The sequence below is a fragment of the Pseudophryne corroboree genome, chromosome 3, assembly GCF_028390025.1.
Source record: "Pseudophryne corroboree isolate aPseCor3 chromosome 3, aPseCor3.hap2, whole genome shotgun sequence".
Taxonomy (NCBI): domain Eukaryota; kingdom Metazoa; phylum Chordata; class Amphibia; order Anura; family Myobatrachidae; genus Pseudophryne; species Pseudophryne corroboree.
The window spans coordinates 292154141-292172544 of NC_086446.1; the positions used below are offsets into that span (position 1 = coordinate 292154141).

General features: G+C 45.2%; 1 long non-coding RNA gene across 1 annotated transcript in view; it reads right to left on the bottom strand.

Moving 5' to 3' along the window:
- LOC135057716 (uncharacterized) overlaps positions 1 to 15033 on the bottom strand; it is a 100560-nt gene extending 85527 nt beyond the window's left edge. The window contains exon 1 of the long non-coding RNA XR_010244320.1: positions 14823 to 15033. This is a non-coding gene — a long non-coding RNA (uncharacterized LOC135057716). The remainder of the gene's footprint in view (positions 1 to 14822) is intronic.
- Between the last annotated feature and the right edge of the window lie 3371 nt (positions 15034 to 18404).

Below are 18404 nucleotides of genomic sequence, written 5' to 3' on the forward strand. Positions count from 1 at the left end.
ATAGGCCATTAAGCTCTGGCTGAAGGAATTCGCAGCCACAATTTTCGATTCCACTGGTCGCTCCGCACATAAGATTAGTTGCTTATGTGCAGAACGATTGTACCGCACGTAATTGTGTGCATTAGTTAGTAACTTGACCCAGTACCATTTGCGTACGCTAGAGGGGTCATAAACGCTATTTGTACATTCTAACGTGATTTGTGTAATTTTTTTTATTTTAAGGGAGGTTCGCTGGTCACTCGGGAATTCTCTAACAACCAATAGTTACTGGGAAGGGTTAAGTGCTCTTCGGATCACACCCACATGTTCCAGTAAATAGAGGTTCAGGTCGCGGGGGCCCTAGGTTGAGTACGCCAGCGCTAAGGCAGTGTGTGGGCGTATTGGTCGACGTGGGCGAGTGAGTGGAGGTACTCGGTAAACTTCCGCCGCCGGCCTACCCCGGACATCTTGGTTTCTGTAAGGGTTCGCTGAAGACCCTGATTTGAAGGTCAGAGGTAGTGAAAGCAACACCTGCAAAGATGGGGGCCAGTTGTTCAGGTAGGGGGCGATCAACCTCAGTTCGGGTTGACTTACCTTGCCGACCCGATTGGTCGGTTTACTATGTCATGTGTGAGAAATACGGTTCACACACAGAGGTTTTGTGCGATGAATGGGAAAGAATGACTGTGCATGATGGGGAAAACTTCCCACAGGTAGGCAGTTTTAGTCCCGAGGTGTTACAAAATCTAAGGAGAAGGAAATGTCTCATTAAATCTGCAAAGAGACGGATCAAACATTATGATTATTTACAGTTATGGCAACAGGAAGGTGAAATACAAAGAGGATTGGCTCAAGCGGCTAGATCTAACCCTATCAGGAAACTGATAGCCACCGCTCCCCCACCACCATACATAACGGGAGAGAAGGTGGTTACAGAGAATGGCACACTGGTGTATGATAAACATGCACTTAGTAACTGTATAAATGTTAAGAATAATGTAACCAAGATTGTTGATGCTAATATTAACCTGTGCAAGCTGTACCCTGTTTTAAACTTTCCCCAGGATTGTGACCAAGAGGATGAGCCAACAACAATATCGGCACTCTCTCTAGCAGCCACCATAGCAGAAACAACAGTGGGAACGTCCCAACCAGTAAGAGCAGTATCAAAGGCCCCTAGTGGAGGGACAGGTGAGGTCGTATCAACTGGTAAGTACGGCACCATACTCTATGCTGAAACCATTACACCACATGTTGTAGAATCTACTCAGAATGATGTTATTGAACTTAATCCCGTTAGGGTAATTGCAGTGCCATATGGGAAAACTGACACTTCAGGACTCACTCCTGTCAGACACATCGCCATGCACTGCCCCTTTTCCCGAATGGAATTAAGATCAATGGTGTCTGAATTCCCTGATCCTAGGAAAGATCTAGTTGCAAGCCAGAAATACATTAGAGAGCTAGGAAATACTGTGGCGCCCAATAACAAAGACTGGCAGATATTGCTGAGGGTATGTTTACCCTCCAATGTCGACTCAGCGAGATTTATAGCTGACTGTAAATTAGATGAAGAGGTACCCCTTACGGACGTGTACAACCAAGATAATGTAAAGAGAATACATTTACAGTTAAAAGAGTATTTTCCAGCTGTTGCCAAATGGAACAAAATTTTCTCCATCAAACAAAAAGAGGGAGAAACAGCTGCTGATTATTTTCATCGGGCACTACAGGAAATGGCTAAGTATACAGGCATAGAAGACATTAAGACAAATGTGAATCATAGAGAAGTAGCAGTATCTGTGTTAATGGATGGTTTAAAGGAAGTATTGAGGACGAGGGTACAGACCACCCAACCATGTTGGCGAGGTCTGTCGGTGGCTACTTTGAGAGAGGCCGCTATTGATCATGATCGGAATATCACCAGACACAGGGAGTCACAAAATGATAAGTTAATGGCCGTAAGTATACAGGCCCTGACCACAAGGCCACCTCAGTATAAATCTCCGACCCCTGTGGGTAAGTCAAATGTGTAACTTTTGCACGAGACTGTAGATCGAAAAATGCACAAAAATCATATCAACCCCCTAGACAACGACATGACACACGAAATTGGGATCAAGGACCGCAGAGACGGAGTTATGAGCCACACGCAGGGGAAACAAAAAGGTATCCCCCAAAAAGAGACTGGCAAGTCACTGATAGTTCCCATTTACCCCCTTCACAGGTAATAGCTGCCAGCGCAATGCAGGGAGGTCACCACACACCATAGGGGTGGGGCCACACCTGTAATCTGCAGCCAGTAAAACTAATTGCGAGCCTTGGAAGTGAACCCGAGGTCACAATTGATGTAGCTGGTAAATCTTTAAAGTTCCTTGTAGATACGTGGGCGACCAAGTCAGTGATAAATTCGACCGTGGGCTTGAGAACCACTGGTAAAACAATTCCAGCCATGGGAGTAACAGGAGTAGTACAGCACTACCCTTTAAGCAAACCTGCAGAGATTACGATAGGGCCTTTGCATACCAAGCATTCTTTTCTGCTGGCTGCGTCGGCTCCAACTAATCTCCTAGGGAGAGATTTACTGTGCAAAATGGGATGCGTCATATACTGTACTCCTGAAGGTGTGTTCTTGGACATACCCGAAAACCACGCTCAGGATGCGCAGGATATGCTAGACTCCCCAACAAGATTAATGTCACACACTGTTGTTGTAAATAGGTGTCCGTCCAAGGTAGAGGAAATGATTTCCCAGATACCGGAATCACTTTGGACCAAGGATGGACAAGACACTGGATTGATGGCAAACGTAGCCCCAGTAGTTGTGCAAGTAAAAGATGGTAGGAAGGCTCCAAAAATCCCACAATATCCTCTGAAGCCAGAGGTGGAGTTAGGAGTTTACCCTGTAATAGAGCGCTTGCTACAACAGGGCATTCTGGTAAGAACGTCCAGCACTGCCAATAGTCCCATCTTCCCTGTTAAAAAGAGTGGGGGGAGGGGTTACAGATTAGTGCAGGATCTAAGAGGGATCAACAAAATAGTTGAGAGTCAATTCCCTGTAGTGCCAAATCCAGCTGTCATCCTTATGCAAATCCCTCCCACTGCCAAATTTTTCACTGTGATTGACCTCTGCTCCGCTTTCTTCTCGGTACCTCTGCACCCTGACAGTCAACACTTATTCGCATTCACATACAGAGGAGTTCAGTACACTTGGACTCGATTACCACAAGGTTTCATAGACAGTCCAAGCATTTTCTCACAGGCCCTGCATGATTGTTTACAGTCTTTCCAACCAGAGAGTGGATCAATATTGATACAGTATGTGGATGATTTACTGCTGTGTTCAGATTCACTGGAAGCATCCCTGAGAGATACGAAACAACTCCTGTTTCATCTTTCAGACACAGGACACAAGGTTTCCAAGGACAGGTTACAATTATGCCAAACCCGTGTGAAGTATTTGGGACACTGTCTAACACAAGGACTGAGACACCTTACCGCTGATAGAATTCAAGCAATTCGTGACATGACCCTGCCACAAACCCAGCAACAGATTAGAACATTTTTAGGAATGTGTGGGTATTGCCGTAACTGGATCCCAGGTTTTTCCATACTAGCCTTACCTTTGCAGGAGATGGTCTCCTCAAACAAACCTGATCGGATTTCGCACACAGAAGAGTCTGAGATGGCATTTGAGAGACTTAAACAGTGCCTAACGCAGGCACCGGCATTAGGTATGCCTGACTATGGGAAACCCTTTGAGCTGTACGGAACAGAGAGTGCTGGGTGCGCAGCAGGTGTCTTAACTCAGAAGCATGGTGATGCCAGCAGGCCGGTAGCCTACTATAGCGCTCAGCTAGACACGGTAGCGCGATCCCTCCCCACATGCTTGCGAAGCGTTGCAGCAATAGCATTGCTAGTCACAAAAAGCGAAGATGTAGTGCTAGGACACAACCTCACAATTCATACACCACATGCAGTGTCAGCCTTACTGAATTCGGCCCAAACCAGACACGTCTCATCAGCGCGGTTTACAAGATGGGAATTGGCATTGATGGCCCCCGTAAACATCACCATAAGGAGATGCAGCGCATTAAATCCTGCAACGTATCTCCCAGGTGTGCCTGGACAGGCACAAAGGGTGGAGGATGAGAGTGATGGTGAAGGAGGATTTAATACAGGGGATGACACGCATGATTGTATGGAATATTTGACCCAAAATTTCACGGCAAGGCCTGACATCAGTGACAACCCACTGGAAGATGTAGATTTTACTTTCTACACTGATGGTAGTTGTCACAGACAGACGGACTCGGGAGACTTGTGTACTGGATACGCAGTCGTAGATGACCAAGGTACCATAGAAGCGGAACCGCTAGGCCCACCACACTCAGCACAAGTTGCTGAAATGGTTGCCCTAACCAGAGCATGTGAATTGGCTAAGGGCAAATCAGCCAATATTTACACAGATTCTAGGTATGCCTTCGGAGTAGTCCATGATTTCGGGGCCCTATGGCGCCTCAGAAATTTCATGACGGCAGCTGGCACACCCGTAGCGCCTGCAGCCCACATCAAAAGACTTCTAACAGCAATACAGGAACCCGACAGAGTGGCTGTTATCAAGTGTAAAGCTCACACATATAGCCAAGACCCGGTATCACTTGGTAACAGCCGACAGACGAAGCTGCTAAATCAGCAGCTAGTAACCCCATACAAACAGACAGTACACAACTGATGGTATTTAATACTGTAAACACACAGAAATTGTGTGAAATGCAAAATTTGTGTTCCCCACAGGAAAAGGCAGTTTGGAGGTCAAAAGGATATGGCCAGGAGTCCTCAGGACTCTGGACAGATGGACAGGGTAAGCCAGTGGCACCCAGAGCATACCTTCCAAGTCTAGCGGAAGCGGCACATGGGCTGACTCATCTAGGCAAAGAAGGAATGTGTAAGTTGGTAAGAGCTTATTGGTGCGCCCCAGGATTTTCTTCCCATGCGGGTAAAAGAGCGATGACATGTCTCACCTGCTTGAGGAAGAATATCGGAAAGGCAATACCGACAGAGCCATCCCATATCCCTCCGACAGATGGTCCTTTCCAGGTAATACAAATTGATTTCATACAATTACCACCTTGTAGAAATTTAAAATATGTATTGGTCTGTATTGATGTGTAATCAAATTGGGTTGAAGCATTTCCCGCGGCCACAAATACCGCTGTATTTACTGCAAAGAAAATTGTGCAGGAATTTGTGTGTAGGTATGGTATCCCTAGAATCATTGAAAGTGATAGGGGTACCCATTTTACAGGTGAAGTCTTTCAAACAATGTGTAAGTTGATGGGAATTAATAGTAAGCTGCACACTCCGTATCGCCCCCAGGCGAGTGCGAAGGTGGAAAGAGTAAACAGCACTATTAAAAATAAATTGAGCAAGGTAATGACTGAAACAGGACTGTTATGGCCCAAAGCTTTGCCACTTGTATTATACAGCATCAGAACCACTCCCAGGTCCCCTCTTAATCTGTCTCCTTTTGAAATTCTGTTGGTCGACAACCCCATGTTATGATTAACCCCCAGGATGATTTGAAATGTAACAATGAAGTAACCGTAAAGTACTTGGTTAAGATGAGTAAGCAATTGAGGAATCAGAATGATAATCTAAAGTTGGTGATTCCTGATCTGCCAGACAGTAATTGTCATGACATTGAACCTGGGGATTATGTAATGATACGGAATTTTCTACGCTCAGGTTGCCTTATTGACAGATGGGAAGGACCATATCAAGTCTTATTGACCAGCACAACAGCATTGAAGGTTGCCGAGAGAGAGACTTGGGTCCATTCGTCTCATTGTAAAAAGGTCGCTGACCCAGAGAGGTCCCGTGATAAAGAACAGACGGTAGAGGTTGTATCACTAGAGTGTCTGTTCCGGGAAGGTTGAGACGACACCTGAGCGCTGAGAATAATAAGACCGGAGGCGTTTGTCGAGCCAGATTTCTTTTTCCCTTTTGTTATTTTCTCCAGTTCCCACCTCCCTCCTATTTCCTTTCCCCTTTCTTATTTTTCTCCTTTTACTCCTCTAAGATGGACTTGCCCCAAGAGACTGTGATCCGGATTTTCCTGTTGACCATGATGTTGACCAGAGCAGTCTGTTTCGGTGAGAGTACCATGGAGGTCGAGAAAGGATCGGGAATGGGTTCTAATGACCAGGATGCAGGCGTAAATTTCCAAGAGCAACATAATCTCCGAGTAAAGGCGAGTATCAGAAAACGATCTGGTAGCATTGACAATAGAAGGAATTGTGAAGGATTGTTAGCTGAAGAGAACTGCATCTGTAGGCATTGTGACAATATAGTTGAGGATGGGTGCTTCAAGAAGTGTCAGTCCAGTTTTAATGTTCACATGGACCGGCATCCATTGAGTGACTATCACTCCTTAGTGGGTAAAGTGTTAAACCAGACAGACTGTTGGGTATGCTCTCAAGTACCTCAAGGTCATAGCAAATCAGGACTAGTACCATTCCCTTTACCTGTAGGAGAGGTACTTGAGCTAAGTGGTGGGAGGCCGGTGGACAAGAGGTTTAATATCTCTAGTCCTCCTAGTTTGAAGCTCCACCAATATCATGTGGATAGGTCCTTAGTGTGCTTTAACATTTCCAATCCCCGAAAGCCGGGAAATTGGGAAGTGTCATGGAGTAATCAAACCATGACCTTTTCATACAGACCCGACAGAATGCCCATAGACACAGAACTTATACGCCAGATAGCCGACCATGGAAGATTTTTCCGGTATAGGTACACTCTAGGAAGTAGGACCATGCGAGTTGGAGAAGTATCACCAGGATACTGTGCACATATCGTACAAACAGATACGTGTACTAAACAGATGGGAGAATTAGGGTTAGGAGATTTCACATGGAAAATTTGTAACATGATAATGTCATACTCCGTCCCATATGTTCTCCCCGATGATGCATATTTCATATGCGGGAGGAAGGCGTATAAGTGGCTTGCCCCAAACTCAGAGGGATTGTGCTATATTGGAAAAGTACTGCCTGAAGTAATGACTGTAACCCATAACAAAATGAAAGATATTCACCGCAGTGCCCAAGCTCCTTATACTCACACTCATTACGAGCACGTCGTTAAACGGCACCTGATAGAGAGGACAGAGCATTCAGCCTCTGATCTGATCCATGAATCCACCGGGATTCAATTCCTACTTGCGTTAGATATCACTCGTACCGCCAGAGGAGTGATAAATTATAAATATATATCTGCGCTTGCAAATTTATTAGACAATATCACCGAAATGTATGACGACACATTCAGGTACACTGGGAAAGAGTTACAAGCCTACAAAACAGAACTGGTTCAGCATAGGATGATTCTTAATTACCTCACAGCTGTGACAGGCGGGTATTGTGTTACCCTAGCAACTCAATATGGAATAAAATGCTGCACGTACATTACAAACAGCACGGAGGACCCAGCCGAGGTCATAGACCAAAAGATGGATGACATTCTACAATTAAAATGGGAGTTTCGAAGGAAACACAATCTCACACTCGCTGCTGTGGGTAATGAGCTGACCAGTTGGGTGTCATGGTTGAACCCACGAAATTGGTTCTCGGGCTTAGGAGTACGGGCCCAAGGTATTATTATGGATGTAGAGAAATTTCTTTTGTGTATTCTGGGAGTCGTCATATTGGTTGGCCTGATATTTAGATGCGTTCGGGTTTTAACGAAGAGTAAAAGTAATACCAGGGTGATGAGTCTAAGGAGCGAAGACACTGTAATAACAACAACTAATCTGATTTATGACCCAACGATAGAGACAATGTTGTGATGAAAATGTGATTCCACGGTCCGTTTCTTTCACTCGTTTCTCCTTTGTTTTCCTCCAAGGTACAAAGACATCCGCTTGGAAGAAGAATTTGACAACCTTTTTTATACAGACCATTGATGAACTATGCTACAAGCCCCCAATTTCCCTAGTGACTTTAATTTTTACGATAGCCCAACACTTTAGAGACTGTAACTTTATGGACAATGGAACAACTTTTGCTCGTTATTTATAGCAAAAGCACCGAGAGACATCAGACAACATGTACATCAAGACAAGACTTCAGACAAGACCTCAATCATCAAATGCATATTAAACTCACATAGTTTACGACTGCATTTATAATAATTGCTTCTTATCTTCACCTCTACAACCTTCAGGTAATGACACACATAGTCGATAGGGAATATAGATACAGATATCAGCACTCACATATTCCCCCATTCATGTATCATCAACTAAATGTGCTCCCCCATTTGTTGCAACCAAAAGCCGAAAAGAGCTCGGTAAAGTTTGACAGCCCATCCACAGACCCGTAATACGGGATAAGAAGGATTCAAATGTATACTTCGCAATACCTCGAAGCTTGATTTAAAACACGTACGGCACGATGATACATGACCCCTCAAACATGGATTCATACACACATGCTTCTACTAATTCACTAAGTCATACCTTTTTCCCACCTGCTCCTCTCCTCCCTTTACCCAATCATAAAATGGTATTTTCAGGATGACATATATTTTTCTTTTTTGAACTGTTTTAGGAAGTGGCAGTTATTGATGACTGCCAAAGGGTGGACTGTCAAAGTCGGAAAAATATCATGCTACACGTTGCCATATATTCACCTCATGCGCTTGCCCGCTGCACATGCACATTCTCTCCCGTGCGTGCGGATACTCGCAGCTGCGTGATGGCGCCTCCTCGGCCATGCGCTCGAGCGCGTGGTATGTGCATTTACGGTAGAGTTTGTGTGCGTCTAGCGGGCGACTCAATCGTTAAATAATAAAACCAAATAGTATGTTTTATAGATAATGTTCCCCTTAATAATGACTGGAAGTTTGTTTAATGTAACTGGTCGCTGGACAGAGAAATTCCCCTTTGCATGATACGAAGGGTCAGACAGGGTTTGAGCAGTGGTGTTTGGTACCTAACTAAAGAACATTTTATTAGAAACAATCCGGTGCTGGTTAGGTAAAGATTAATCGTTCTGCGTATAGTTATGTCTATTAGTAGTTTCTGGACATTTACTATATTTGCGGTTCATTATCCATGCGGCGGGAATTCTCAGATTCCCTCCCACCTGAGCAGTTTGATATAGTCACAGCCCACCTGTTCAAACTAACCTATGACCTTTTGTTATGATGCGAGGAGACATTCCTGTGTCCAATGAACAATGAGATTGTAGGTCCCTTTGTAGTATACTGTACGCAGTGTATATAAGGACAGCCAGCCTGGCCAGCTCAGTCTCTTCTCTCCACAAACGGTTTTCATCTTGACTAACTCGGAGCTGGTACCAGGACTGCGCTGCGATCATTCCCCAGTGTGTGTAAGTTATTCTCTGTGATCATTCTAAATCTCCGACTGTATTTGCCATATTCTCTCTCTCTCTGTTATTGTATAAGATTGTGACGCTATTGTATATTTATGTGTAGTTATTCTGCTTAGATATTGATGTTAGCCTGTAGTGTATGAACTGTTAACTGTTTTTAACTTTTACATAGCTAGATATTGTTAGTAAAGGTGTTGGAACCTTAGCAAGGTATTGTGTGTTTATTACATTGCTGAGAGTATTCAGAGCGTCTTAATCGCTCAAGAGGCTTTCATACAATAGAGGTTAATTAGCATTGCATTGTGCTCACATTACAAAACCAAGGTTTACAGTATAGGCTCAGCCTTTCATTGAGTTGCATACAAGGAGTGTCATCCCGTGAGCGTCTGCGCCGCTCGTGTGCCCCTCGTGGTCACGAGCGTCCGCTACGCCGGTAGCGTAGCATTACGGTAGTTGGCCGCCTATAGCGTGCTCGACACCAAGCGTTAAGCTGTGAGCGAGCGTGCCACATGTGCGTCTCGACCACGGCTAAGCGTCTGTTACGCTAAATGCGTACCCTTACGGTACCCCATACGCCAATTGCGTACCGAGTCTCTTACCCATTTTATAGTGAATGTAATAAGATAAATATTTAGCTTTATCACTACACACTGCACTATATGAACGAGTTCTCGTTCATTGATGAACGAGAATGTTCATATCGTGCAGTGTTATCTGCCAGTGTGTAGGGCCCTTAACAGTGAAGCGCTTAACTGGATTGATCATCCATTTTAATTTACGTGTATAGATAAAAAAAAAGGAAATTAGAATGTATGAAAACACTGCTTTTTAAAGAAAGATGAGCTACTGTTAAATGGCAAGCATATAGGGCCTAATTTAGATGTGATTGCTGGGCTGCTAATTTTGCTGTCCTGCGATCAGATAGTCGCCGCCCAAGGAGAGTGTAAATTCGCCCGTGCAAGTGTGCGATCGCATTTGATTTTGTACGGTGCCGGGATCCCGACTGCCAGAATGCCGGCAGGGGAACAAGTGCAATGAAGCCCCTTGCAGGCTCGCTGCGGTTGTCATGCTTTGGGCTCGGTGGCTCGATGCGCTCGCCACAGGTTCTGTTCCCACTCTATGGGTGTCATGGCCACGCACGAGGTGGAATAGCCCCTGTTAGCCGGGATTTCGTCTGTCGGCGTTATCAGTGATCGGGATTCCAGCTGATGGCAATGTAACCGCATCCCGCACAGGACTATGGTGTATTTTCTACAGTGCATTGCTGTTATAAGTAAAGTACATATTCATGCATGCACTAGCTGTGTTTACTATATATACATGTTTATCAGGGGACCCAACCAATGCACTCTCTAATGGTTAGCCAAACCTCTGTGGTGGCTGGCTACACCAGCTCTGGAGCCTGGCCACACCCTTAAGCTTGGGACCTTACCACTGCATTCCTCCGGTGGAGCCTTCATGCCATTGTCCGACACTGCCTAGGGGGTGGTCTTCAGTATGCTGACTGTCGGGATCCCAGCGCACAGTATACCGGCGCCGGAATCCAGACAGCCGGCATACCGACACTTTTTCTCCCTCGTGGGGGTCCAAAAACCCCCGAGAGGGATAATAAAATATCATGGCGCGCGTAGCGCACCACCGTGCCCGCAGTGTGGCGAGCGCAGCGAGCCCGCAAGGGGCTCATTTGCGCTCGCCATGCCGGCGGTCGGGCTCCCGGCGCCGGTATGCTGGTCACCGGGAGCCCGGTCGCAGGCATACCATACTACACCCTGCCTAGGGTGCAAGGCTCCATTGTACATATGATGCATCCATTTAATCATTGTATGGCAGAGATGATAGTAGTGTACAAAATCTAATTCAGGAACTCAGTATAAATGAATATAATCTAAAATATACATTTAACAGTAACAATCAGAAAATTGATTGTTTGGATCTGATGTTGGAAGTAGACTTTGCCAACATTAGTGCAAGTACTTAAAAAAATAGCTATATTCCATCAACAAGTTGTCATCGTCCATATGGAAGACTAATAAAACTAACTTCAAAAGAGGTACAAGCTGTATGTCACGAGGACTGGGTTTTGTGAATCCGGAATTGTGGCGTGCGGTTTGATATCGGTGACTTTAGGCAGGATTAGCCGAGCAGGTTGAATGAAAGTCTTTTCATAGAGCTTTAAAGGAGGTTCCACAGGTGCCCTAGCTGTTTACTTGTTAGAGCGGTTGCGTCGGCAGGACCTGTACGTCTGTGGACGAACGTCTGGCGGAAACCCGGATAGGAAGACTGTAGACTGGGGTAACTGAGACTCGCTGAGAGGGATGGTGACTCGGAGAGGTCAGCATACGAGGAGAAATAACCGGGTGTAGATCCAGCAATCCAAGTGAGAACTCAGGGAACAGGATGCTTTAGAAGCAATGCTGTGGAGCACAGGGAACTAGCACACACAAGGCTGTGTGAAAGACGTTGCACTGGCAATTTGCTTACCCAGAAATCCCTAGATTTATACCTGCAGACTGTTTCACATTGGTTTTGCAAACCTTGCAGGTGACTGAGTGTTTTAGATTAGCTGACCCTTCCAAGGCGGCGACGCCCATCCCGGACCTCTGCAGCTGGGAGCTGCACAAATGTTTGCTGCTGCCTCTGAGCCCTCTCCTCCCAGACATGCCTGCAAGTTGTGCCCCTTGCCAGCAGCCCGCACCCCCACCGGAGGGACCGCGCCAGAGTATCCGGACAGGTAAGTACCGCTGGTCCCGGAACCCGATCCGCCGGACCGTGACACTGTACACCAAAGTCCAGGCCTGGCGACAATGAATCCCGGGGCTCGGGGTACTGACCCTGTGATTCTGTGGGGTCATGGCCTCTCACAAAACTTGAAAGTTACGTTCATGTGCCACCCTTGTCTCTGTCACTGCAGTATTCAGCAGGGCAAAGGTATAAAGAGGGAGGCCAGCGCAATACATTTTTTTGTTTGTTTTATTTGGATGCAGGGGTCCAAAAACATGAGTGTGCTGGGCTCCACGCTTTCTGTTGCCAGCCCTGCCACAGGGAAGACAACCCTGGGGGACTTCCCTTTTGAAGAAAAAAAAACTAAAAAATCGAGATTGGAATTTGCAGAAATGCATACGGACAGTGGCACAATGCTTCTGGGAGGCATAAGATGAGGAGTCATAACTGGAGCTTTTTGGCACGGCATATCAGCTCTATGGTGGTCATTCCGAGTTGATCGCAGCCAGCAACTTTTAGCTGCTGCTGCAATCAACAGTCCACCCCTATGGGGGAGTGTATTTTAGCTTAGCAGGGCTGCGATCGCTTGTGCATCCCTGCTAAGCTAAAAAAAATTTCAAGCAGAAGTAGAGTAGCCCTGGACATACCCTGTGCGATGGATCCAGCAGTGATGGGGCCGGCTTTGACGTCACCCCTCCGCCCTCCTTTGTCCTGGACACGCCTGCGTTTCACTCACCACTCCCCGAAAACGCTCTCCAACGGTCCGGTTCCGCCCATCTACGCCTCCTTTCTGTCAATCTTCTTAGCGGTCGCCGCTGCGACCGCTCCCGTCGGTAGCCGCTGCGACTGCTTCCGTCGGTAGCCGTGACGTAAGCCGGCGACCTCTGTCGCCGGCCAACATCGCGCACGTGCCCTGCGCCCGCCGCGCATGCGCATTCTGCACCCGTTCGCACAGCAGCGAAAAACTGATGCGTGCGAACGGGTCAGAATGACCCCCCTATGTTCACGGATAAAATTTGAGGTTTTCAAAGAAAATAACACCATACCTACTGTGACACATGGAGGAGGCTTGGTTAGGTTTTGGGGCTGCTGTGCACCTGGCAATGGTTGCCTTGAATCTGTGCAAGGTACAATGAAAACTCAAGACTGTCATGGCATATCTGAAGCAAAACATACTGTACTGCCCAGCATCAGAAAGCTGTCTCAGTCACAGGTCATTAGTCATCTAACATGGTAATGACCCAAAACACACAACTAAAAGCAGGGCCAGATTGGGATATAAAACCAGTCTGAGAAATGTATGGAAGCAACATGTAATGCACAAGTACGGATGCAGGTAAGTTGGTAATTCAGTTTACAATATTAAGCAATGGCAATAAATTTCACAAAAGAAAATAATACATTTATTTCATTGTTCTGGAACTGGTAGCCCCCGGAGTTGTTTTCTCTGCAAGTACCTGGATCCATATGGTTCAACTGTAATACCTCCAGACAAGTGCACCAGCAATTACACAAATATTCTTTTGCACTGTGAATACTTCAATTTGCAGAGAACAGAATTCGACAACAATACTATATAAATACAATACTAATTGTTAATAGAGCTTGTCTAAAACAAGCTGTTAACCATTACTACTACACATGCAAACAATAGCGCAATACCTTTAGTCACTCTTACACTACTCGGTACTATCAATATCTCCAATAACTTTAAATCACAAAGTTCAGCTGAGTATTTTATAGATGGTGCATGTTAGGTTAGGTGTCCTGTCTCCAATAGGGATTAATGGAATTAGGCAAATGTTTCCGAGCAAATTTCCCATTTCAATAGTTGCTACTCATGACCAGCACAAAAGAGAGACTTTCTCTAGGTTGCAGCTACTCCTCTCTCAAGTGACGTTTCCTAGCAAGATTGCAAATTAGTACATTAATTCCAACTAGTCTGTTGCTGCCTTTTCCTTATAGTTCCCTGAGGATGTGAGGGTTTACAGTACTCAGGCGTTGGTTACTCTGTGGGGTATGCTGTCTAAATTCCTCAAGGGTAATAATCAATGTAAAATATCCTTTTACGGTACTCCTTGTCTCTCTCTTTACCTCATGTGCAGCTTTCCTTCACTAACTTTCTGTAATGTCAATCAAGTATGCAGGAGCATTAGTGTAAATAAAGGCTTTACTAGCTGCATCGCTGGTAAGAGTTAAATTATAGCAGGATATCTGACGGCAATACCTGCTCTTAATCCTGACTGAAAGGAAGCGCCAGTGTTCATTTACATAGTACAGAATACTGCAGGCTTGAATGCTAAAAATCAGTTCTAGGCAAATATAGCTACCTCTGAAGGGGGTACTTTATATAGTGCTATAGCCGGGTAGCGTGACATGCAGAATGCTCCAGGTGCTGTTTTGACTCCCTGTATAGCCAGTGCCTGTTGAGCTGTGATGGCTCCTACTATGTGGTGCTAAGGTAAATCGCAGTTATACCTCTCCAAGTGTCTGTGTTAGGTCTCCATGCTGTCCGTAGCTGTCAGTGTGGGATACTCTGTATCTTTCCGGACAATCTGCTCCCACGGACTATTCCTTTGTTACTGCTGCCCACCTCTTGCCTTAATTGGGGAGGCCTGGTCCACTCTGAGGCATTACTAACTGCCAGGGCTCCAGATAAAACTCCACCCACTGCCGCTATGGAAGCTGCTGCGGTCACTCTTATTACATCTGCACCCCCAGACTTGCCTTTCATGGGGGTAAAGCCATCTCTCTGACCACCATTGTGGTAGGAAGGTCTGCCTCCATCTCCTCCATCACCCCCACGCCACCTCAGCACACACTTGATGGCATAGCTCTCCTCTCAAGATTACCTCAGCTCAGCTCTCACCAACCAACACTTTCTCCCAACTGTCACTGGTCTCACCACCTGACTGGTCATGTGTCCTGCTCCTGAGCTCTTGAGCAGTTGCTGGGAGCTGCGGTGTGTCAGTTATATGATGACATACACCTGCATTATAGCATAATGCACAATGTCAGACATACTATAATACTTCACATTGTGGTGCATTACAGAAGCAGCCCTTATGGGGGTGCAGTCTGATGAGGGGGTGGAGTCTGTTGAGGGGGACAAGATCCCTCCTCATAAGGCCTGATTGTACGCAATTGCGGTCTTCCTTGCATCTTTTGAAGCAGTTGTGTCTGAGACCAGTGGCAGATTGGGAACTAAGGGGGTAATTCCAAGTTGATCGCAGCAGGATTTTTGATAGCAATTGGGCAAAACCCAAATCTAACTCTCTCTGCACATGTTATATCTGCCTCTCCTGCAGTGCACATGGTTTTGCCCAATTGCTAACAAAAATCCTGCTGCGATCAACTTGGAATTACCCCCTAAAAGTGGCCCTGTAAAATTTTCTATTAGTGGCCCAACATGGGCAGCACAAGAGGTATAACATACCGTGTAGCCATGGCAGCATCACTGGATGGCAGATTTGCTGTACTGCGGAGATGGAATAACAGCATGAATGGGGAAAATGCAGTGTACTGAAGGCCTAATTCAGACCTTATCACAGCAGCAAATTTGTTAGCAAATGGGCAAAACCATGTGCACTGCAGGGGGGGGCAGATATAACACGTGCAGAGAGAGTTAGGTTTGGGTGGGTTTTATGGTTTCTGTGTAGGGTAAATACTGTCTGTTTTATTTTTACACTGCAATTTAGATTTCAGTTGAACACACCCCGTGCAAATCTCTCTGCACGTGTTATATCTGCCCCCCCTGCAGTGCACATGGTTTTGCCCGTTTGCTAACAAGTTTGCTGCTGCGATCAACTCTGAATTAAGCCCAGAGTGTGGTGGGCTGCCTGTCATGTGGGGGCCAGGGCCACATGATAACACACAATACAGGTCCCACAGACTCGTCGGCCTACCAGGAATCTTCCAGGTGACCCCTATGGCCAATCCCCACTGTCACGTCATTGGAATGATCATTGTGAAATGTGTATGCTTGAAATCATGTGTTCTGCATTGTATCATTGAAATTGGAAGGACCGATACGTTGTTTGTAAAATCATTCAGGTGTGTACTCAAGCTTGTAGGGGGTTATCCTATTAGCTGTGGTCGTTTTTCGCAAGGAAAAAAAGGGCTTTTGTTGTGGTGTTTGCCATTGTTGGGCTATCCAATTATAGCCTGTTTTTTTCTGTGCAAAAACTGGATATACGAAAAGCCGTGGACCTATGTGTTTCCATGGCCGTGGAAAAAATGCGTACTATTCAGGGATTTGGTTTCCAAATATTATTATTAATAGAGCCAATGCTTAATTATTAATTTGATTATTACATAAATGTAGATGCAGATGCTAGTGTTGCTCTATTTCAGGCCTGCTCAACCTGTGGCTCTCCAGCTGTTGTGAAACTGCAAGTCCCAGCTTTACCACCTGATTAGTTGAAGAGTATACTGAGACTTGTAGGTTTTGTGTTTTTTTAATAAATTCTTTATTTTCAAGAACCATTTTCAGAACAAGAAATCAGTGCTGGACTTGTAGTTTTACAACACCTGATGAGCCACAGGTTGCCCAGGGCTTTTCTATTTTACAATTTCACTATAGATTTGATTTTCAATAGGAATTTTTTGACTTCTCGGACCCAGAGATTTAAAACAATGAGCTTTCCATAGACAGATAACTCTGGTTACGCTCCCCACCCCCACTTCACACTCATCCACTGTAAGTCCCTGGCAGGTGCCAACTCCCTTGTGCTTTCTCTGGCAATGAGCCCACCACTCATCAGAGGAATGCGCTAGGCAGTCATGAAGTGAGATCTGCACAATCTGGGCCCATAGTAAGACTAGAGCTATTAGTGATTGCAGGGAGAATTCTACAAGAAACCATCAGTGTCTTATGTATGTCCAGGCACCTGACTTTCTTCCTGCTTATACCTGTAGTGTGTGTCTAATACCCATAATGAATCAAAACACTAAGGGGGAGTGTATCAAGCCTTGGAGAGTGATAAAGTGGAGAAGTTGCCCAGTGTGTGATACATCGCCCCCTAATTGTATACATATTGGATGGTATCGATCGACCATGAACAGGCCAACAGTCATTAGATCAGCATGGTCAAAACGTGGACAATGTAAATGGTCGACACTGCTTATGGCTGACAGGTTCAAATGGTCGATGCACATATGGTAGAAACAGCTTTTTTTTGTGGTTTTTAGCCTTTTAATCAACTTTTTCATACCATCCACATGGACTACGATAAGGAAAAGTAAATTGTGGAGAGCGTAGCGAAGTACCTTGCCCGAAGCATGATGAGCGAAGCAGTACACTAATTGGGGTTCCACAGGCTTTGACAGGAAAAACGACACCAGAAAAACTTAAATATGTTGTTTTGACCTTTTAACCATGTCTACCTTTACTACTGTCTACTTTTTTCATGTTGACCTAATGACCCTGCCGACCTTTTGACCATGTCGACCTAATGCATGTTGACCATTAGTGGTCGACCTTATGACTGTAGACCTTTTGTTTGTAGATCTAATGATCCATACCTATATTATACACAGTGATGCGGTTTTCACTTAAACAGAATTAATCTGGCATGCATGAAATAAAATCTCATCATTTCTGATTCACACCCATAGGCATACCCTCCAAACCATCCTGATTTTCCTGGAAGTCACAATTTTTTGTGCTCAAAAGGGTAGCACGGATGGTGTAATGGTTAGAATTACTGCCTCACAGCACTGGGGTCATGGGTTCAATTCCCACCATGGCCCTAACTGTGTGGAGTTTGTATATTCTCTCCGTATTTGCGTGGGTTTCCTCAGAGTACTCCAGTTTCCTCCCACAATCCAAAAATATACTGGTAGGTTAATTGGCTCCCAACAAATTTAACCCTAGTGAATGTGTCTGTGTGTACATGTGGTAGGGAATATAGATTGTAACCTCCACTGGGGCAGGGACTGATGTGAATGGGCAAATATTCTTTGTAAAGCACTGCGGAATATGTGTGCGCTATATAAATAACTGGGAAAAAATAAATAAAAGGGTCTGATGCAGCAAATGGGTGTGAACTGGGTGGATTTATACTACTTCACCAACTGGGAATGTGGACATGAATACACGCGGGTACCCAGCTTTGGGTGACTCACTTTCAATATTTAAAGGTTGAAATTATTTCTGCTATTTTTTTAAATGGCCCTGTACAGAAAATCAAGACTGCCTTGCAAATAACTGAAATATTGGGCAATATGAATTTGTTCCCACTAAACTATCCTCTTCTAAATACAAGACCCAGGAATATATTACTGCTTTTGTTGTCCCTACATTATTAG